The following is a 24,429-nucleotide window of genomic DNA, read 5'->3' on the forward strand; positions in this document are numbered from 1 at the left end:
AAAATAGTGTTTTTTAACAAAAATCATCATCTATTTTTTAAAATCCTATCTAAATATCTAAAAAAAATTCTACTAGAATTAGTGAGTTCAACAAAGTTACAGGATACTAGATTAATATATATACATACATATAAATCAAGGATATTTTTATACATTAGCATTAAACAATTAAATATAAAAATAAAACAAATACAGTTTACAACATCATCAATAAAATAAAATACTTAGGGATAAATAAAGGCAGAATTTATATGCTACAAACTATAAAAACACTTATGAGAGATATAAAGAAAACAAAAAAATGAGGTTACATACCATATTTATCAGTTTAAGTAAAGATTTATTACATAAGGGATAATTTTTTGTATCAATAAATTGGTTGAGATTAATGTTAAAACCTCTTGTATTTGTAAGACATTGTTTAAAAAGAGAGAAGAAACTATAGGTTGAGAGAAAATATTTTAAAAATACATACCCAGAACAGAACTTGTATCCGGAGTATGGGTCTGACCGGGAGGGTCAGAGAGAGAGGGAGACACAGAATCCAAAACACGCTCCAGGCTCTGAGCTGACTGTCAGCACAGAGCCCGACATGGGGCTTGAACTCACAAATCATGAGGTCATGACCTGAGCCGAAGTCAGACGCCCAACTGACTGAGCCACCCAGGCACCCCGTTCTTAGTATTTAAGAGTCTCTTATGGTTTGCCTCCCTCCCTCTCCTTAGCTGTTTTTCCCCTTACCCTACCCTATTGTCCTCTGCTAAGTTTCTCCTCTTCCACATAATGAGTGAAAACATATGGTATCTGTCTTTCTCTGCCTAACTTATTTCACTTAGCATAATACCCTCAAGTTCCATCTACATTGATACAAATGGCCAGATTTCATTCTTTCTCATTGGGAATGGCTAAATTTTAAAATAAGACTGACAATACCAACTTCAGGCAAGTATGTGAAGCCACTGGAACTTCCATGCACTGCTAGTGAGACTTTAAAATGGTATAACCACTTTGGAAATTGATTTGTAGTTTTTTATTAAGTTAGATATACACTTAAGCATATGACCTACTGAGTCCACTCCTATTTATCCAAATACATGAAAACAGATGTCCATACAAAGAGCTTTAAAAAAGAATATTTTGAGGTACCTGTTGGTTAAGCATCAGTTGGTTAAGCATCCAACTCTCAGTTTTGGTTCAGGTCATGATGTCACAGTTTCATGAGTTTGAGCCCCATGTCAGGCTCTGTGCTGGCAGAGGGTGTTTGGTATTCTCTCTCTCCCTCTCTCTGTGCCCCTCCCTGGCTCATGCTGTCTCTGTCTCTCTAAAAATAAATAAAGAAACTAAAAAAAAAAAAAGAGTATTTATAGCAGCTCTGTTCATATTAGACAAAACGTGGTAAAAATTCAAAAGTCCATCAACTGGTGAATAAATAAGCAAATTGTGATACATAATTCAAACAGAATACTACTCATCAATAAAATGGAGCAAACTACTAATACATCCACAACATGGGTAATTCAAATGCACTATGCTAAGTGAAAGAAACCAGATATAAGAGGCTACACACTGTATCATTTCATTTATATGACATTCTAGAAGAGGCAAAAGTAAAGGAACAAAATCAGATCAGTGGTTGCCAGGGAAACTGTTGGAGAGCATGACTGGTTAAAAGAGACCTGAGTAGACTTTTCTGAGTGATAAAATTTTTCTATAGCTTGGAGTGCCTGGGTGGCTCAGTCAGTTGAGTGTTAAACTCTTGATTTATGCTCAGGCCACAATCCCAGGGTCATGGGGTCGAGCATTGCCATCAGTCTCTGTGCTAAGCCTTAAGCCTTCTTGAGATTCTCTTTCTCTTCTATTCTTCTAACTTGTTCTCTGTCTCTTAAAAATAAAATCTGTAGCTTGATTCTGCTCGTGGTTACATGACTATTTAAATTTGTATTGGGGAGCCTGAGTGGCTCATCAGTTAAGAATCCGACTCTTGATTTCAGCTCAATTCATGATCTCACATTTTCATTAGTTCAAGCCCCACATGGGCTCTGCACTGACAGAGAGAAGACTGCTTGAGATTCTCCCTCTCCCACTTTCTCTGCCCATCTTCCGCTTGCACTTTCTCAATATAAATACATAAACTTAAAAAGATATGTATTGTACATTCATTATACATTTAAGAAGGGAGAGATATAAATTATACTTCATTGTATTGTCCATTTAAAATTGATGAATTTGATGGTATACAAATTTTAGCTTGATAAACATGATTCAAGGAAGAAGAATGGAAGAAGGAAAAGAAGGTAAAAGAAGTAGAGAAGGAGGGAGAAGAAGAGGAAGAGGAAAAACTGATAATATTGAAATTCAGACTGTAAGATCCAACATACAGAGAACAGGTATTTTTGAAGAAGGAAACCAAAGCAAGGAAATTGAATTGATGCTAAAACTTATACTTCAAAAAGCCTTTCAAAAAAGGAATTGAAATTAAATAATGGAAGTTACAGTATGTACTTGAAATACTGAACCAGAACAACCATTACCAGGAAATATGCTAGTAAAATTACTTGATTTTAAAGAAACATTTTATAAAATAATTTGTACATCTAGGAAAAAAATAAATGACATATAATACAAAGAAAATATTTTGTCATTAGATTTTATGAACACAATTTTATACTAAAAGAAAGTTTATTGACATATTTAATACCCAAGGGATTAAAAATGTGCATCCCAGAGTTTATGTCCAGTAAAACTAAGTGATAAGGGTCAAGACATATTGCTACTTTCAGGCTACCTAGGGAATACTGCCCCCTTAAGCTCCTCTTAAGAAATCACTAGAGTGTAAAATTTAGATGACATAACTATATGAGGAGCATCAAACCTATAGTTATTTGCAGAATTAAGACTAAATAACAGATTTTAAAAATCATAATGACAATATGTTCTGATAATGTAGATATAGTACAACTGTGAAAAATAAGAGGGGAACATAAAAACTTATTCAAAAAAATTTTTAAATCCCCTTAGTAATTCAGTCAGAGGCAGCAGTGTTAAGTTATAATTCTGAAACTGTTGTGTATGATGTGACATAAAGCAAATTAATAATTATAGGACTTTCTACTTATCCTATCCTTTCTGTCCTTTAAATCAGAATTCTCAGTATAGAATAATGAAGAAATAGATGGGATACTGAGGTGGTTAAACAAAAACTCTATCGAGTCCTGACTGTGAATGGAAAGTTGCCAAATGAATTAATGAGATATCCATATAAATATGTATAGATACAAAGATACATCGTATATGTGTATTACTTTCTCTATAGATCTATGTATCATTTCATCATATGTAATATATATTATAGATCCTAACCCTCTTTAAGTGAGGCTGTGACTGGTGTGGAACACATGGAGGAGAGTCTAGGATTGTCAGCAAATTCCTCTTTATCTGGTTACAAGGGTATTTGTCTTATGGAAACTCATAAAACTGTTTACTTGTTTTCTTTGGTTCACTCTAGCTGTTATTTTTCAAAGAAGGACCAAAAGTCTAAGGTATTTCTACTGTAAAGAATTAGTCATAATAATAATCATACCATTACAATATTTTGATTACCCCTTCATCCATTCTAGCTCCATGATGAACACAATCACAAGAACAAGTGCTGAGCTGCACATTACAACATGTCCTGGTGTTATATCAACACTGAAAAGAATCCACTTGACGAGATTGCCAGATACTACAGCAACGTGTAACACTGAAGCTAACTAGTGACAAGCCAAAAGAACACCAAAACTTCCAAGTATAAATTTCTTCATATATTGGAAGGTAAGAAATATTTATCTTTTTAAGTAATAACTAAAAATCTATATTAATTTTGACTGCTTAATTCTTTTTCTCTGAATCTGAAGAAAATTAAAATACCACTTTCTTCTCTTTCCTCCAGTTTTTTAGTATTCACTGAATATTACTCTAGTCAGCAGAGAAGATAAAAAAAAGTTCAAAAATTGTCCAAACTCAAAAACAAAGTGAAATCAAAGAAAACATTTACTTTGCCTAACAAATTCAAGTCTCTAATGAGAGCCCATAATGAAAACTAATTTTAGCTATAAGCCCCTTTAAAACAGATGCTACAGTATATGTAATTGTGTACCAGACATCCTTTTAAATTTATTTTTGTTTTAAATATAATGTTCTTTACTACAAACTATACAAGTCAATGAGCTCAAACTGAAAGTACTATTTTTACAGTGAAATGTACCTATAATTATATTCAGTATAAAATGTGTAAGATATTCAGTGCTATGAATAATAGCATTGTTTGGATAATGGTAAACACTCTTTAATAGTAATAAAATAAAGGTCTATAGTGAACAATTCTAGTTATTTGCATTCCATATTTACAGATACTGGAAAACATTCCCTACTCTAATAAGCTTTGCAAATACTAAGAGTGTTTGTGTATGTGTGTGTGTGGGTAGGGGAAGAGACAGAGACAGACAGAGACAGACAGAGAGACAGAGAAAGGCCTCCTGATTCAGAAAAATTGTCTTATTTTCTTACATTAGAACAAATGTGTACTATCTCAAATAGGCATATTCAATTCATAAAATATTTCTAAGTAAATATCACAATAGACTGAATTCTTTAGAACAAATTATAAACATAATTCAAATCACAGCACCAAAATGTGTCTTACTTGCCCCCAAATTATTTTTATTCTAAATCAGTAATTCATGTACAGCTTATTAAAAAGAGGAAAAAAATGAGCTGTCAGTGTTTGGTAGCTGCCATTTCCTTAAGGGATTAAATTTAGTACTGAAAATCTGGTTTGGTAAAATTTCTAATTTAAACATTTGGACAACTGTATAGTTGTTCGCATAATTTTGCCTTTTAGTATTTCTGTCTGCAATGTTAATCACAATTCTGGGACCCTTAAGAGTTTAACATGCCAATTTCTATCAGTTTGTGAAGCAATTGAGAATGGCACCAAGATTTTCTCAGAAAGTACTTAGTGATGAATTGGAATTTTCTAAAATCTTATCAAACTTAACATGTTTCTCTCCTGAAATATCTGCATATATACAGAAGATGTGGAAATATATAATATTTAGATTTTATGACATAATAACATGAAAAACACTATTTTAATATGTTCACTCACAATCAACAACAACTATGAAATAAAGTGTTCTCTCTGTAGAAATTATAAAAAATGTGAATCCTCAATTTTGGCACCCATGTGTTTTCTAAGTACCAAAACACCTTTATATATTTTCTTTTTTAAAATAATGTTTATTTATTTTTGAGAGAGAAAGCTAGCAGGCGACAGGCAGAGAGAGAAGGGAACAGAAGATCCAAAGCAGGCTCTGTGCTGACAGCAGAGAGCCCAATGCAGGGCTTGAGCTCACAAACTGTGAGATCATGACCTGAGCTGCAGTTGATGTTTCACCACCTGAGCCACGCAGGGGCCTCTTCCTTTATATATTTTCAAAGAAAGGTAAAGCATTTATTTGTGCTCTTTATCTATACATAGATATATTCAAACACATACTCAAGCTGAGTATATATTTTTACTGAAACTTCAGTATGGAATTTGATCACCAGTTTATGATAAAAGTTCATGTGTGGGATTCCATGACCTAGTGTTCTGATCCAGCATTTAAAGACAATATCTAGAAGCTGTGAGGTCCATTAGAAAAACTGAAGAACACGTTGAAGGAGGAAGTGGAGGAGCAAATTTCTCTAGATGGTGTCCATACTTCAAAATACAAAATTCCAATGGTTGGGAGCAACAGTAAGCATCGTAAATCAGTTGTGAGAATGATGAGTTAAAGAAAAGTTGAGTGGAGAAATGAACATAGACTATTGTTTGTATCAATGCCAAAGATTCTTTCAAAGTTTGGCTCTCAAAAACAACCTTTCAGTCTTACAATGGATTTTGGGAAAACGTTTTGCATTTTGGAAAAAAACTCAGTCTGGCAAATAAAGGAGACAATAAACTAAAAAATTCATATCTAAATGCCCTGAAGTCTTGCTATAACATGACCTACTATAAGATGAATTTCTGTCTGAGTTATTTCTATCTCATACTTCCTCCAAGGGAATTCATTAGAGAAAAAAGAAAAAGAATCTAGTGGTAACATTTTTTAACCTATAACACAGTAATGCGGTGTTGACCATATTGTAAACTCCAGCATCCTTTTTACTGAAGAGGATAAGATCAGGAGACATTTTTTACAGTGTGGTCAAAAAAATTTTTATAAGATCACCACATGAGATCTATTTGTTCATTTATCTGTTCCTTATCCACTAGCTGCATCATACATTTTTAGTCACTGCAGTGATCTATAAAACATTAAAAAAATAAAATTCTACAGAAAATCCTTGATAAAGTCATCTTTATTAGCAAGGTGAAATAGAAAATGAAGAAAATAATCTACCTTTCTTGGGTACAGACCTAATGCTTTCAATTATGCTCAAGTCTTCAATAAATGAGATGAGTTCAGCATGTGTAGGTGGGCTGTTATCCCAGCAATATGTAGAATTTACAAAAATCTTTCCTTACTGAAAATCCTAATACTGAATACCTAATACCTGAGATGGTTATAGAAATGGAATACAAGGAGAAAGTATAATCATCACATAGGATTAGGCTTTCTCTTCTGTAAAGAAGAATAAGTAAATACCTATTTACAATGCTAAATAACAAAAAGACAAAGGCACGTGCATATTATGTAGGTGACCTGCCTTAATCCATAAACAAACACACTAAATAATTTACTAGGAAAAATGTTATTTTTCCATTGTCTTATTACATAACCAAAGTTAGAGCTCATGAATTCTTTCCTGATGACAGTTTCTCAGATTTGCTACCATCCTGGCTCAGCGGTGCCCTCCTATCTTTTACTACACTCTCCTTATGTGTGTCACTAGTTCGGGTCATCCTTGTATTCAAAATTCTGTGATTATTTTCAAATCTCTCACTTCATGAAAGAAGTCATTTTTCTGAACCAGTTCCCCAGTTTTTATATTTTTTCCCATCCTACATAATTTGAGTGAAATGTTATCTACTTCATTTATTTGCAAGAGACTCCATTACTAAAAAAAAAAGGTCATAATGTGATTTGTATTATTATGCTTTCAGGATGAAATGCATAAATTGGGGGATTTTTAAAAATAATTTCCTACCTGAGACACTACCAGATGGTACTGTGTTAGTCTCAGGTTGATCATTATGTGAGAGAGCTGGGCTCACAGCCAGACCAACACACCATTGACTGAGAGAAAACAATGTAATGCTGAACTGTACATAAAAATCACAAGTGGCGCTTTTGTAATTTAAACAGACATCTGCTTTCACATGTCATGTTTATCCCAAATATATACACATTCCTGATTTGATCTAGTTATGAAACTGAACTTAAGAGGATAATTAAAAATATATGTACTTGAGATATAGATACATAATATATATGTATATATATATGTATATGATACAGATATCTGTCAATAAAGATATCAGCTACTCTTATGTATGCATTTACTTTTCATGCAAATATACCCATGCACTTACACACACAGATACATTAGATAACAAAAAATGTTGAAATTTCTCTGAGCTCTCCCTGTTTGTGTGTTTGTTTCCTAAGCCTTCTCTCATGGTACCTGAGAGTGAGGTTATCGTATTTACCTAGGAAGATCCCTGCATAACCAAGTCATTGACTAGACACAGCGTACGGGTGAATATCATGCTTTCTGATGAGGAATTCTTTTATTTGCTTTGGCAACAAATTTTCCAGAGAAACTCATATGAAATTTTGTAAAAGTGCAAATGTTTGTATTATAGGAAGCAAAGGTCAAACCCTTTGTTTTCTTTTTCTTTTCTTTCTTATTTTCTTTGTTTTTTTTCTTTTGGTTTGGGAGTATCCTCAATAGCATCACTGATTCTTCACTTGTGCATGTAGTGGTGTCATTCGCCATTCATCATAATTATTATCCAAGCCGTAAGAAGTACAAGCCTCAGGGATGTGGGTTTGTATCTTTCCCTTCTCCCGTCCCTTCATTTTCTAGTCTCTTGAATTTTTGACCATTGATAATATAACTATGTGAACACTATTAATGTTTTGCATAACAACTTCTCAGCGGATTTTATAGCTCATGGAAGACATTTAACGAGAACAAAAGCATCACAGGAGAATTTTAGCGTTATGTTGACTAGTTCATTATGCAGAGTTCCTTTATTTTGTAAAATACTACATAAATGATTTGGTTACCCTGGTAGAACTGAAATCTTTCGAGTACACATATTTTTAATTAGTTTTTTAAGTTTAGTTTCATAACTAGATAAAATCAGGAAAAATGTATTTTTGAAGCTTTGCAGAGGGCACAAAAATAATTTACAGTAATAACAACTTAATATTTACATGGTAATATGAATGCACTTAACAATGTAATTAATCTTTTGGTAAGCACAATCTATCCCAAAGACTTTTAGCTTATGAAGTCTGATTGCAAGAGCAAATAAGATAGGCTTCTTTTTTAGAAACACTTCTATTATTAATTTCAGCTTGTGGTAGGTTGAATTAGTAGGTGTTTTATATATAGCCATTTATATCACATTATTTATATCATATATATCGTATGCACTAAGTTATGTATGTGTCTATATACTTGTGTATATTTATTTATGAGATATATATGTGTATGAGCCATAGCTCCCAGTAGCTGCACAATTATGAGTGTACACAAACCATGCACTGACAATCATTCTGTTCTCCACTTTCAATACACTAGCCAATAAATTACATGAGATACTCAACAGTTCACTATAAAGTAAACCTTGTAGGGAGTGCCTGGGTGGCTCAGTCAGTTAAGTGTCCAGATCTTGATTCTGGCTCATGTCATGACCTCATGGTTCATGGGATTGAGCCCCATCTCTGGCTCTGTGCTGCAGCATGGAGCCTGTTTGGGATTCTCTCTCTGTTCCTCCCCTCCCTGCTTGTACTTTCCCTCTCTCTCTCTCTTTCTGTCAAAATAAATAAATTAATTAAAAAATAATAAAATAAAATAAACTTTGTTAATTATTTTGCCCAAGTGTAGGCTAATGTAAGTACTATGAGCATATTTAAGGTGGGCTAGGCTAACCTATGATGTTTGATAGGCTAGGTGTATTAAATAAATTTGAAATTTGTGATATTTCCTTTTTTTAAACTTATTTATTTTGATGGAGAGAGAAATTGAGAAAACATGAGCAAGGGAGAGGCAAGAGAGAGAGAGAGAGAGAGAGAGAGAGAGAGAGAGAGAATCCCAAGCAGGCTCCACACTGTCAGCACAAAGCCCAGCATGGGGCTTGATCCCGTAAACCATGAGATCATGACATGAGCCAAAATCAAGAGTTGGATGCCCAGTCAACTGAATCACCCAGATGCAGCAGACTTAATGATATTTTCAATATACAATGGTTTTATGAGATGTAACCATCATAGGTCAAAAAGATTTGTCTATATAATGTCATTTCTTATTTTGCCCCAGTTAAGTTTTAGGTTATCACAGATTCTATACTTTTATTGTCATTCTTTTTTCCAATTGCCATTATAGTGTTAATATTATAGTCCTGGGATCATGGAAACAAACAAGCAAACAAACAAACGTGAAATATTTCACAAGCAATTAAAATAAAATTCTGAGAGGTCTCCAGGGCTACTATGCTAGTTACTGACAAAATCTACCAAGTTAGGCCCAGAATCCAAGTTCAAGGTTCTTTTCATTATGACAGAGTCTTTCCATGTAATTGAAACTTATTTAATTAAAAAAAGCACCATTGTAATGAATATTTACCTTGATTTTATTCTCTCTGTAAGAGGTAGAATATTTTTTGGAAGAAATACAAATTTAGTTTTAGATTACTTCTTTGTGAGATTTCTATGCCAAAGTATTAAATAGGAATTTGAATAGATCACTTTAATATTAAAATTGAGATCTATCCTCAAAATTCTGAACATGTACATGACATTGGAAACTATAAACACTAATGAGAATGTCTGAGGATAGAGTAAGGATAAAGAGAGGGATTAGAAGAGAGTTCTAAGGAACCCTTCTTTTAATTATTATTTTGTGCCTTTAAATTCTTAGGACATAGAAGAGTGTTTGATAGGATGTCAAGCCACTGAATGAAATAATTGTAGTCCATTAAAAGCAGAAGCACCAGAAAATGAAGATAAGTGGGAAGATACAGAAGGCAAAGAAACATCAGAAAAGTCTACTTCCACAGACCCCAAAGGAAGAAAGGAATTTAGGGAGTGAATCATCAGAGGAAATGCTACTGAGATCAAGTGTGGTGAATTTGAACAAATCATGTTGGATATAGGGACCTCCCGAAACTTTAGTAACATGAATTTGGGTAAAATGGAGGAGGAAAAACAAGATTGTAGAAATAAGTCATAATCCTGCTCTCAAGATATTTATCTTGAGATAAGGGGATAAGGGAAAGGAACAGAAAAAATAAATAAATTCTACAATAGATGGAGACAATGTTTAGAAAAAAACCCACAGGGCACTATGTGGCTTTTTGGACAACAGAAGCCTATAGGTCATAATAGGGTTTCTTGGAAAAAAGTGACAACTGAGTTGAAACTTAAGGACCAGAGGGATAAATTACACAGAATAGCAGTTATAGATGAGCAATGGGGATGTTTACTAGTGTGTTTCAGGTAGTAAAAGTATACATAAAAAACCACAAATATGATGGTGGACCTAGTGAGCTCAAGTTATATAGTGAGATACTAGTGTGTATTATCAATCATGGTACTGAAAACTTCTTGGCTTCCTGCCTTGACCCTCACTATTTCAGTCTAGTCAAATATATTTTAACTGAAAAGAAATAATGCAACTTCACTCATAAAGTTTCTGACTAACTTTGAACAGTAGCTAATACCTTTAAAAGATCTAAATTAACATTTCCTTGAAGGAAATGACATTAAAAGAGAAATGACATTAAAAGAGAATCAGTGCTGGGGCTTCAGGTGGCTCAGTCGGTTAAGCATCCAACTTTAGCTTGGGTCATAATCTTGTGGCATGTGAGTTTGAGCCCCGTGTTGGGCTCTGTGCTGACAGCTCAGAGCCTGGAGCCTGCTTCCGATTCTGTGTCTCCCTCCCTCTGCCCCTCCCCCTCTCACCCTCTGTCTCTGTCTCTCAATAATGAATAAATGTTAAGAAAAAGTTTTTTAAAAAAAGAAGATCAGTGCTTTCCCAACTCATTAAATAAGTGAAAAGAAAGACCTACCCTTTTTAGACTCTTAATATATAGATACCTAAAATCCAAGCAAAGGTAATGATCATAATGGTAGAAAAGAAATGCATACTAAAGTAACAGTTATATATTTTAGGAATAGCTCCCTTGAAAATTATCAGAGTTTGTGGTAATTGTTTTCCCATTAATTTTTAGTAACTGACAAAAAAACCCAATATTTGATAATGACTTATAGAAGAAAGAGAGCTATCTTAGTAATTCTATCATTGTTATATCATCATGGGGATACAAAAGTGAAATGATTTTGCATTTATTTTGTGGTGAGGTAGTGAGGAAAATTCATGTAGAATCATGAGTTTCCATGAGTATACAAAAATAGGCGTATGGATCCCTACTGGAAAATAACAAAATGTAAGGGTAACTTGGGAATCTAATTAGCAAATATTATTGAAGAAGGGTACTTACAAAAAAACATTGCTTTCCATAAAAAATGTACTATGCAGCTATATCTCTTGGGTATATAATCAAGTTTTTTGTCATATATTAAATTTTATACCAGAATTATTTATAACTGGGACTTTGAAGATAGTATATTTATCTAATTTTTCAGTTCATCATCTGTACATTGTTTAAGGAGGGTAAAACCCTGCATTTACAAAAAGAAAGATTTATGTGAAATTTTAAAAGGTCAACCATAAATGCTTATCTATAAGTATCTAAGAACAGAAATGAGAAATTATGTCACTCATATCCTAAATCAGTCACAAATTACTTTATTATTTTCCATTCCAATCTGACATTTACAAAAAATCCAATATTCTAAGATCAAACATTTAATTTAGAATGCCTGATGTATGTAGCATTTTACAAAGCAATATCACAAAAGTCCAACTCTATGCTCAAAGAAATTTACACGTGGCCAAGTGAAAGAGAATATTCACCTCTAATGGACATGGTTTTCTGCAGGTAATAGGTTTGGATTTCAACTTTTGAAAGATAAATGGAAGACTTAAAGTTTAGAAATATTTGATGGGGAATAAAATAAAATAGAAAAGTTATATTACTCTAAATACCAGGAAACAAATTCACAGAGGGATGAATGGGTGGTATTAAATATAATTTACAGAAAATTTAGAAACATATATGAAAAGATATGAAGAAAAGTTATGAAACTAAAATCTGAAAATTTTAGTTAACTGTGAATAGTGTAATATGGACTAAAAAATATAAAAATGGTAGGTGAATTAGAAGATGACAGAATAATAGAGGACCCTATGCTTGTCTGGTCCCTCAAACACAGCTGGATAAATATCAAATCATTCTCAACACCCAAGAAATCGATCTGAGGACTGAGAGAACAAACTACATACCTAGCTTGAGAGAAGAGGCCACATTGTGGATGATAGGAAGTGTGGAGATGTGATTTGGGGGAGAAAAGGATCATGGGTGCTGTGGAGGGGGGAAGGGATCCTGATCACAGAAGGAAGAGACAGACAAACAGACAGAGACAGAGCAGAGACAGAGACAGAGACAGAGAGAATCAGTAGTGCACAGAGGATTGCATAAGAGAAATATCACTGACTGGGAAAACGAAAGGGAATGATTATTGTGAGTGTTTACAACCAGCAGAGCTCAAAGACTAGAGTTTTAGGCTTCTGTGCCAGTGTCCTGGCAGGCACAGTTGTTGGTGCTGTGGAGAGGGCAGAGGTCTTGGAGCAGATCTCCTGGGACTCACTGGGAAAGATTTTTCCCCTCTTCTTGCAGTGAATCTGGCAAAGGTGGCTTTGCCTCTCAGGGGACAAAAGAGCTGATGGGTGCCATTGCTCCCCCACTCCTTACAAATGAGAGCAGGGACACCTGTTGAGGGTAGCTAGCTAATTCAGACTTAGGCTTTTTGCTGCACTTGACTCTAGAGTCCAAGCTCCTATGCATTGGTGCAACTGTCTTTCTGGGACAAACTGGCACCAGCTCCAGCACAGGAAGCCCCTCTCCCAGAGGACCAGCATGAGTTTGTGCCATGTTAGGTCCCTAAAGTTTGGAGTTTTGAATCTCAGCTGCATGGCACTGCCAGGCAGGCAGATTGCATGGACACTGACATGGTGAAGGTAGGGATCTGAGGGATACCTGGGACACACAAGGGAAGATGGTTTGCTCCTCAGTAACAGTTTCCTAGACAACCATAGGCACGAACTTCCCTCTTCAGGGACAAGACAGAAGGCTGGTGACATTTTTTCTACCCCACCCATTAACACCAAATGACTCATGTGACCCAAAAGGTGCCAAAAGTGGACACCTGAACTGTTTACATCAAGTCCTGCTCCCCTGAACTCTACAGGTACTTCTTTACTAGGACAAGTGTGTCTGAAATCCAGAACAGCAGGCCCCTCCCCCTGAAGACCAGCATATACCCCCTGCACCCACCTAGTCTACTGACCATAGAGTTCTGCAAAGCTTCATCTCTAATGGAAATAGGATCAGGCCTTTTTTAACAAGCAAACCAGAGCACATCTATTTAAAATTCACCACATGCTGCACAAGGTCCAGACACTCCCCACTGCAAGCAAGGAGAAACTGTGCAGAGGACTTACCTGAGGGAAAGAGCAGCCAAAACACAACAGCAGAGTATGTACAGCATACACCAGAAACACTTACTGAAGCACCAAGTCCTGAACAGTATATGATTTCTTCTTCTTCTTTTTAAATGTTTTATTTATTTCTGAGAGAAGGAGAGAGAGAGAGACAAAGTGTGAGCAGGAGAGGGTCAGAGAGAGAGGGAAACACAGAATCTGAAACGAGCTCCAGGCTCTGAGCTAGCTGTCAGCACAGAGCCCGACTTAGGTCTCGAACCCACGAACCGTGAGATCATGACCTGAGCTGAAGTCAGACGCTTAACAGATTGAGCCACCCAGGTGCCCTGACCTCTTCTTAATATAGTATTACTCTCAGGAGCTGGGAACATAACAAGCTTTCCCAACACAGAGAAGACAGAGACCTAGGCAAAATGCCAAGATGGAAGAATTCATTTCAGAAGAAGGAATAAGAAAAGGTCATGTCCAGAGATCTAATAGAAACAGATATAAGTAATATGTCTGATACTGAATTTAAAACAACAATCATAAGAGTCCTAGCGAGGCTTGAGAAAAGCATAGTAGACACCAGAGTGTCCTTTACCACATAAATAAAAGACATAAAACAGGCCAAAATAAAAAACACTATAACTGAGATATAAAAATGATCTGATGTAATGACCATAAGGATGGAAGAATCAGAGGAACAAGTAAGTGATACTGAAGACCAAATTATGGAAAATAATGAAAGTGAAAGAAGAAAAGAAAAAATATTAGATTATAAATGTAGACTTAGGAACTCAGCAACTCCATAAAGTGTAATAACATTCATATCATAGGAGTCCCAGAGGAAAAAGAAAAGGAAAAATGTCCAAAGGTTTATTTGAGAAAATTATAGCTGAAAACTTTCGAAATTTGGAGAAGGAAACAGACATCTAAATCCAGGAGGCACAGAGAACTCCCATCAAAATCAACAAAGGCAGGCCAACACCAAGACATATCATAGTAAAATTTGTAAAATAGAGAGATAAGGAAAAAATTCCTAAAAGCAGCAAGGAAAAGGAAATCCCTAATTTACAAGGGAAGACAAGTAAGGTTAGCAGCAGACCTCTCCACAGAAACTTGGCAGGCCAGAAGGGAGTGGCACAATATATCCAATACACTAAATGGGAAAAATATACAGCCTAGAATACTTTATCCACAAGGCTATCATTCTTAATAGAAGGAGAGAGGGTTTCCCAGACAAAAACTAAAGGAATTAATTTTTCCTACTCAAAGGATACAAAAATAATGATCCGAAGGGGCACATGCATCTGAACGTTTATAGCAGCATTATCAACAATAAATTATGGAAAGACCCTAAATGTCTATTAACTGATGAATGGATAAACAAGATACACACACAAACACACACACATGCACACACACACAAACACACATAGTGGAATATAAGAAAGAATGAAATCTTGCCATTTTCAATGCCGTGGAGCTAGAGTATATTACACTAAGTGAAATGAGTCAGTCAGAGAAAGACAAATGCCATATGATTTCACCCACATGGAATTTAAGAAACAAAATAAATGAGCATAGGGGAAAGAAAAAAGAAGAAACAGAGGGAGGTAAACCATAAAAGAGACTCTTAACTATAGAAAACAAACTGAGGGCTGCTAGAGGAGAGATGGGTGGTGAATGGGCTAAATGGGTGATGGGTAGAGGGCACTTGTTGGGATGAGCATTGGGTATTATATGTAAGTGATGAATCACTAAATTATACTCCTGAAACTAATATTACGTTACATGTTTTTTTTTAATTTTTTTTTTTTATTTCTAAGAGAGAGAGAGAGTGTGTGAGCAGGTGAGGGTCAGAGAGAGAGGGAGTCACAGACTCTGAAACAGGCTCCAGGCTCTGAGCTGGCAGTCAGCACAGAGCCCGATGCGGGGCTCGAACCCACGAACCGCGAGATCATGACCTAAGCGAAAGTCAGACACTTAACCGACTAAGCCACCCAGGCGACCCTGTTACATTATATGTTAACTAACTAGAATTCAAATAAAAACTTGAACTATTAAAAAAATTTAAAAATACCAAAAATATTATATATGCATATCACTCTTATGACAGTGAAGCAAATTATATACTTGAGGTTTTGAAGGGAGAAAATTATACAATTTTTATAAAATTCATAGTTATTGATGAAGTAACATGTCTACTTTTGGGCAACAGACTTTAAAATGACTTTAAACAATACAAATGCATTAAAAAATTAATTCAATAACTGATTCAAAATATCTGCTTTTCACTTAACTAGACTCACTTGACTAGTTACAAAAATGTATAAAATAGAATCCTTATCCTTAAGGAGCTTTTATAATGTAAGATAACAGGTCCATAAACAACTGTTAAGCATGTGGAAATGGTATAAAGGATATATATACCAAGAATAAATATAGTTGACTTGGGAAAACATACTAACCTATGATAACTTAAGGTATTACTATTATCTGGACTTATCCCTCAATATACTATTTCCTGACCTCTCAAGAGTCCTGGGATAATGCAATGAGGACAAATGTCTGTCGGTATTGTAGTCTTAGTAAATGCACCGATACCTCGTAATCAGGTTTTATGAGTACAGTGTGTTATTCTTCTCAATTAAAAACTACTTTTCTTCCATCAGAATGAAAATGCACTTATTTAAAAAAAAAACATCAGGGACACCTGGTCGGTTAACTGTCCACTTTGGCTCAGGGTTATGATCTCATGGTTCGTGAGTGTGAGCCCCACATCAGGCTCTGTACTTTCAGCACAGAGCCTGCTTTGGATCCTCTGTCTTCCTTTCTCTCTGCTACTCCCTCACTTGTGCTCTCCTTTCTCCTTCAAAAATAAATAAGTAAACAATTAAAAAAAGCATCAAAGTGACTAGAGTATGATCCTACAAATACAATCTTTATGCCCAGTTTGGAACAGTTTATTTGCAATAATTTCATCCAGTGAATACTGTATAATCTGTGGGATTTGGTGTCTGAGCCATTCCACCTAAACTTAATCAGGCTGGCCCTACCTCTTGATTGCCTCTCAGACTTCTGCAATTGTCCAAGCAGCCTTCTTTGTTTTTAGTGGCTCATATTAATTAAGAGTATGTCAAGACCCATTTTGCTGTCTTTCTTTCTTTTTTTTTTTTTTCACCTGAGGTACAGGAGCTGCTCAGCTAGTTTCTGGATTTCTTTTAGAGGAAATTGTTCTGTATGTTGCTATAAAATCCGTGTGTTGGGGGAGGAGGTGAGTTCAAGTGCCTGCTATGTTCCCATCTGGAAGAAGAACACCTATGTCTCTGTATTCTTTGATTTGTGGCCTCCTTGCTTCATCTTCGAAGCCATTAATAGTAGGCTGAGTTTTTCTCGTGCTTTAAGTATCTCTGACCTCCTGTTCTGCCACATATCTCTAACTCATAAGTATTCTACAAGACTTCACTTTTCAAATTTTATCATGAAAAACATCGCCTTCTTAATGTGCAATTTCAGGAAAATATAACCATTTCTAAAAATACATAAATCTCAGTTTTATATGCCTATATGCAAAGTATAAAGGTATATAAAACTTAAAAAAATTAAATATAAATGATAAAAGCATTCTGTTAGGCGAATAGAGAGAGGCAAAATAGATGTAATCCATAATACTGTCCTTTCAGCTGGATGCCCACATTGTTTATCACCATCCATTTGCAGATATTATATTTTAGAATTTTTTGCCAATGGGGAAAATGATGTATATTTAAATTATGAAACAGTCACATCTTGATACTTTTCTTCAATTTCAAGATGTTCATATTAAAAGAAAATGGTGACATATTCTGTGATGGCATATAGATCAAACCAGTATTAAAGATATATATATATATACTGTTGGAGGCAGATATCAGAAGTAAATAATAATGTTTATGATTATTATACCAAAATTTTATTTTCTTCTTAGAAATAACGAGCATCTTATCACTGGAAGCATATAAACCTACATGGTATACTTGTAATTCAGATTGATTCAGAAGATAATTACAAATTGGGACAAAAAGGTGGATAGACTTTAAGATATCTTCTCATACAGAAAATCCATGATCCTTAAATAATGCATGGAAGAAATAAAACAATAGACTTACTTCTCTCTTTAGCAATTTCTCACTATTTTTAGAAATATGTTTATATTTATGTTATTGATTGTTACTGTTCTTAAAATGTGTTGAAACAGTAATTTTTACTATTTCGGCCTGATTAGAATTTGTTTCAACTCAGTAAGGTTGGTCTAAACATTATGTACCACAGATGAAGAAATAAGTGTTAAAGAAAATTAATGAAGGCATAAACTGCAAGGGAATAGTCATATCATTTGAGAAGCTTATTTCTCTCAAGGGCACTGTTGTAACTGTTAGCACCATGGTCATAGAAAAAGCCCTTGACTCTACCCATTAACCAGCTAAGAGACCTTGGACAAGCTTCATAGTCCCTTGAGGGCTCAGTTCTTTCATCTGTAGCTGAAAGGATTTAGTCAAGATGATCTCTTAAGATTATTCCCATATCTATGGCTTTTATTATTTCAGGTACCACATAGAACCATATCAAGAGGGGAATATCATTTATTGATTTGGTTAACTTTATCTTAAGTAAGAAATTATATTTAAAATTCTCTGGCAATACTCTTTTACATATTATCAAAATAGCTGAAAATACAACTTTAAGAATGAAGTTTTTCAGTTCTGTTTATAGGCTTTAGTGGAAAAAAACATTTCATGACAAGAGGTAATAAGCAATGCAGCCATTTTTTATAGAAACATAGATATAAAGTTATATATTTTTAGATATTTTCCATCCAGTCTCAGCTATAAATGTCTTTATCACCTACAGTTATCTTTGGAATTAAATCTTTTGAGAGCTGAATGCTATAGACTATTTAATGCTTCAGCAGGTTTAGATGCTTATAACTTGTGAAAAGTTAAAATGTTTTTTCTTTTATTTCATATCTATTCTAAACTTTTATTGTTGCTTTTGAAACAGATATTTTAGAAACAAAAAGAATGTGAGTGATCATCTAGCCCCATTTTGTCATTTTAAAATTAAGACCACAAATTATTTTCACTCCTCTCATGAAGAGGTGATCGCTGCATCCCTTGCTGTTGAAGCTCTGAAGTGTTCCCTGTGCAAAGTCCCACATGCTGAGGTTGTTGCCATGCTGGAGAGGCCACCAGTACCACTTCTGATTGGCAACAGCAGCTGAGTTTGGCCTTTTGCCATTCCCAAGGAAGTATTACATGACAGGAATTGCTTTGGATCCTCCCTCCCAGCCCATCTGCCAAATGAATACCCCTGAATGACTTCCGTCAAAACTACATGAAAGAGGAGAATCACCTATTTGCTGTTACATTATCAATTCATAAAATTATGAGATATAATAAAATGATTGTTGTCCTAAGCAACTTAACTTTCAGATAGTTTTTTTTGCTTGTTTTTGTTTTTACTGCATCATTAGATAAACAGAATTTGATATATCTAAAATATTAGATTTAGATTCGTTATTTTAAAAAAAATTTAATGTTTTATTTATTTCTAAGAGAGAGAGACAGCATGAGCAGAGTAGGATCAGAGAGAGAGGGAGATGCAGAATCTGAAACAGGCTCCAGGCTCTGAGCTAGCTGTCAGCACAGAGCCCGACACGGGGCTTGAACCCACAAACTGTTAGATCATGACCTAAGCTGAAGTTGGATGCTTAACTGACTGAGCCACCCAGGCACCACTAGATTTAGATCCATTAAATTTAGGTTTGATAAGTCTAAAATGTGTGGTTTGGGTCTGGGGACAGGGCAATAGGCAAAAGTCTGTCAAACCTTAAAGTGACTAGCATAGAGGACTTGCAGGAGGTTGAACAAAGAAATTACTAATAGCTGGCAGAAAGTTTGGTAATACTGCTAACCTGGAAAATATACAGTGTACCTAATAAACTTGATAAGCTAGCTAAGATGATTTCTGAACTAATAAAAATTAGCAAAAAGAAAGATGAAATGAGTAATCAATTGCTAATAGAATATGGAGTGAATATAAAGGGCTTAGGACAACCAGCAAGTTGTCCTTAAAGTAAGAGATGGTCTCAGGGTAGAGATAAAATCTAATGCACTGCTAGTAGAACACAGCCCATAGTTGTAAGATCGTTTAAGACTTCAGAAAGATTTAAGGCTGATCTAATGTACCCTCTCAGTAAACAAAAAGAAAAAGGGCACACCATATAGATGCTCTGAGACACACAATAGTGCTTAGTGCACAAACAACAACCTCACAGGAAAACCAAGATCGAGAAAGATTTACCACAAAAAGATTTATGGGTTTGGTTTTGTCTAATGAAACAGATTAGGAATTAACACCCAAAAGGCTCATGAGATGTTAAAGGAATTATATTAACATAGAACAGGACAGAATGAGAGAAAAAAAAAATTAAAGTCTTGAGATAACCAAAACTCTCTATATAAGAAGTATTCTAAGAAAACTAGATTTTGAAAATAGATTTTATGGAAATGTCTACATTATGTGGAAAAGGAAGTTTTCACCATCCATTTGCATATATTCTATTTTGGAAATTTTGCCAGTGGAGAGAAGCCAAGAGACATGTAGAATTATACTCAAAGACCAAGACTGAACCTCAATTGGGAAATGAAAATATTTACCAAATCATATTTAAGAATTGCTGTAGGATAGTGATTGCTATGTGTCTTATTTTCTCCCTTCTGGAAAAGGGATATTTACTATGATTATCCTACAACTGTTCCTTTTTGGAACATTAGGTGGGTGGAGGACAGATCATTTGTCTTTTAATTTCACAGATATACAGTATCAGAGTAACTTTATTCAAGGACAAAAAAAAAAAAAAAAACACACACAAAAACTAAAACAAGATACTTTTATAGCCACATCTGATTTAAATGATGTGATTCTGGATCTTAAACCTGAGCATAATAGAATGAGACTTTTGGTGACTCTCACATGATGAAGGAAGATCAGTACTGTTGTAGGCAAGGCATGGACTATAGTGGTTTCAGCATGGAAGCAAATGATTTGAAACTTCTCTCCTGGGTATGCAGGTCAATAATCCCACCCCTTGTGGTTGAGACTACTTCAACCAGTGTAATACTGCAGAAGTGGTGCTAAAATGTCAAATACCATGCAACTTTCTCCTTCTTCTTTCTTGGTGCCCTGACTTACCATAGAAGAAGTCTGACTGCTCCATGGCTGCCATACTGAAGAGGCCACAGTTATACATTTTGTTGTCAACTGAGCTGAATTCAGCCTTTCAGACACACCCTCCAACTTACCATAGGTGTGTGTATGCATTTGCACCTTCCAGTCCAGACTACCTAACACTTAAATATCAACAAGTGATCTCTATTATGTCACATGAAACAGTGGAATTATGCAGCTGATCTCTGTTGGAAGATCTGACCCAAAAAATTTGTGTGATACAGTAGAGTGGTTGTAGGAGTTTTACCACTAAGTTTTGTGGTCATTTGTTCCACAGCAATGGATATCTGGAACATACACTTTCTCCTTTAAAGATCAATCTTTAAAAGATAAAATTATGGCAAGAAGAAATGAAGTAATTTATGCAAGTTTATGCAATAATATAAGGGCTATTGCAGTGCAAAACCAGGACCCATATCTTTCTCTTCTTTCAACTGTACCCCATTGTCTTGACAAGATGCATTTTGCTGTATGATGCTGTCTTATAATGTTTAGAAATCAAATAATCAACTTTTTGAAAGTCAAACATGCTATTTTTAGTCCTTCTGCTTCTTTCCTTTTACCTGAATGTCTTTTACTATTTAGTATTTTGAGACTCTTCCCATGTATGAAAATAAGAAATATAGGTGGATTCTAATTTTTAGTGGACTTCAAAATCGAAATACAGGGGAGCCCAAAGACACCAGTTTTGAGTCTGGACATCTGCGATTACATCTTTTCTGTTTTAACAACAGCTGTGTTAACCGAAGTGAGACTCATTTTCTAACTTCTCTTGATAAGACAGTGAGAAATTAGCAATAGAACTTCCTGAAACCATCAAGAAGAAAAATGTCAGTGACATTGCATACAGATGTAAGAGATATTAAAATAGAAGGCTTCTGTGAGAGGACACCCAAACCTGTGAGAAATTTTTGGCTCTTACTGCCAATAATTACTACAATGACTATATATTTCATAGAAATATCAAGTGTTTTATGGTTGAAACTGGAGATCTGACAGGTACAAGAAGAGGAGGTAACAGTATCTGGGGCAAGGAATTTGAGGATGAATGTAGTGACTTTCTTAAGCACAATGTTAGAGATGTTATATCTATGGCTAATAATCACCCAAACACCAGTGGATCTCAGTTCCTCACCTATCCTCACCTATGCCAAGCAGTCATATTTTGACATGAAATACACAGTATTTGGAAAAGTAATAGATATTTTGGAGACTCAAGATGAATTGGAGAAGTTACCAGTTAATGAGAAGACCTATCCACCTCTTAATGATGTGCACACATTATGGACATATCTATTCATACCAATCCATTTGTTCAGTAGCTATAATAGACCTGAGAAGATATTTGGCAAAATCTTCGGGGAACACACCTATTCTGGTTTACCCAGTTTTAATTATGTCAAGAGAGTTTATCACCCTTCTGCTTGTTTACAACCAAAATTTTCTGAACGAGTGGTACCAAGGGGACACAAACAGTTTTTACTCCCATTAGTAGAGCATATACTTTACTATCACTATTATCCAATGTATTTCTTTAAGTTTAATTTTTTAAAGATCTTCTCTCTAATCTTTTACATGTAAAAAATTCATTTAAAAAATAGAAATACATTATTTCTGTGATGAAGACTTAACACCCTATCTATTTCTGCCCCTGTTCACACTGCCATCCCTTATGAGAACTAGAAGCTTTTAATGTTGTCTGCCTTCTGAGCTAGAGTAAATGCAACCCCAGGATCAAGAAAGACTTTATTTAAAGAAATTTAAAAGTTCCAGTTCAGCAAATCAGCATTTCCACACTGAGGTAACTTTTTGATAACTCCTCTCTTTTCTTGTGGTCTCTTCTTACAAGTTTGATTTTTGAGATGAAGCCATTCTATGGTCTGTATCAAGTAACTGAGTCTCTCTCCCTTGTTTTATCTCATGCCTGAGTCCTGTTTTGGATTTCCTGCACATTTCCCCTACGCACACAGGAATTTAGCCCCACTCTGTTCTTGGAGATTCTATATTCTAATCTTGTCATGAAAATTTTAGCCCTAAAGTGGGAATTATGCTACTTCTCTCCAATTTCTTTGGCATCTCTGTAATCCTCTCTGCAATCTTTGCTTTAGTACACAGCTGCCTTAACTTAGTTTTAAGTTACTTAACACCTAACTCCACAGCTTTGCTGGTATTCCTGGACACCAGTGTGATGGCCTCGGCCTGCCTGTCCACCTGTCATGATCCATTATTGTTCAGTACTCACCGTTGTATTCTCCAGATAAAAAGCTTTGCCTGTCTGGCTAGATTCCCATCACTCGATTCTTGTTCAATTTGCAAGAACTGATTTTATCTCAGTGTTGGCTTTTAGCGTCCCACTTGTATCCATCTAAACTCTTTCTGCCACTACTGAGTTCGATATTGGTTGGAGGAGAACAACTCTGTATGATAGTTAATACAGAGGCAGTTATGTCACTCTAATAATCAGATGCATTGTACACCAGTTGTTCTAATAAAATTTTAATAAAAACATATTTTTAAATAACTTATAAGAAAATACTTGTGCTATTCTTTCTTCTTAAGTCTTTGATAAGAAAAATAACTGAAGGCCACAGATTCAGAAATTGAATCTTAATATTTTTAATAAGTGTGTATTTACAAAGATCGCTATTTAAGTGAGAGGAGTAGTTTTTATACTTGCCTCTAAATAATAGAATTCTCACAGTGGAAAAATATGACATATACATTTATATATATAAAACCACAGCTTTTCTCTATGAAATAAAGCATATAACCATGATGTGGTTAATATTTTTATTTAAAAAGTTAATCCTGAACTGGATTTTAGATCAAAGATTTAACATGACTAAATATGTATATTTATATATTATAATAAAATTATAGTAATGCATATTAGTTAATACTATTATTAATATTATTAATTATATATTATAATATACAATATATACTTAGTCATATTAATTCGATATAAATATACATATTTACATCAACTATTGTAATCATTTTTAAGGTAAAAAATGTTTCAAGTTTTTAAAGTGTTCTTTATTATATTGTATGGACTATGGACTATGTTTTGGTCTTGGTCCAATTAGGAAACAGAGCCACATAGTAATTTAAATAGGGGAAGTTCAATATTAAGAATTATTAAGGCATGATAAAATCATAACTGTAAAGATGGAAAGAGTATGTTCTAAAGGACTTCTGCACCTTCTCCTAGAGCTAAAGAAATGTAACAAAGATGGGTATTATTCTTCCTGCTGCCAGAATAGTGTTCAGACCTAGTGTGAACAGTGAAATTTGTTGGATTGCTTGAGTTAAAGCTAGTTTGCAGATATCAAGCAAATGGAAAAATTC

At 34.7% G+C, this 24,429-nt stretch overlaps 1 pseudogene; it reads left to right on the plus strand.

Annotated features, from left to right (window-relative positions):
• Nucleotides 1-21,906: 21,906 nt before the first annotated feature.
• LOC120223093 lies at nt 21,907-22,400 on the plus strand (annotated as a pseudogene).
• The last annotated feature ends 2,029 nt before the right edge of the window (nt 22,401-24,429 follow it).

This window comes from Hyaena hyaena, unplaced genomic scaffold, assembly GCF_003009895.1.
Source record: "Hyaena hyaena isolate Hyena2069 unplaced genomic scaffold, ASM300989v1 scaffold_946, whole genome shotgun sequence".
Taxonomy (NCBI): domain Eukaryota; kingdom Metazoa; phylum Chordata; class Mammalia; order Carnivora; family Hyaenidae; genus Hyaena; species Hyaena hyaena.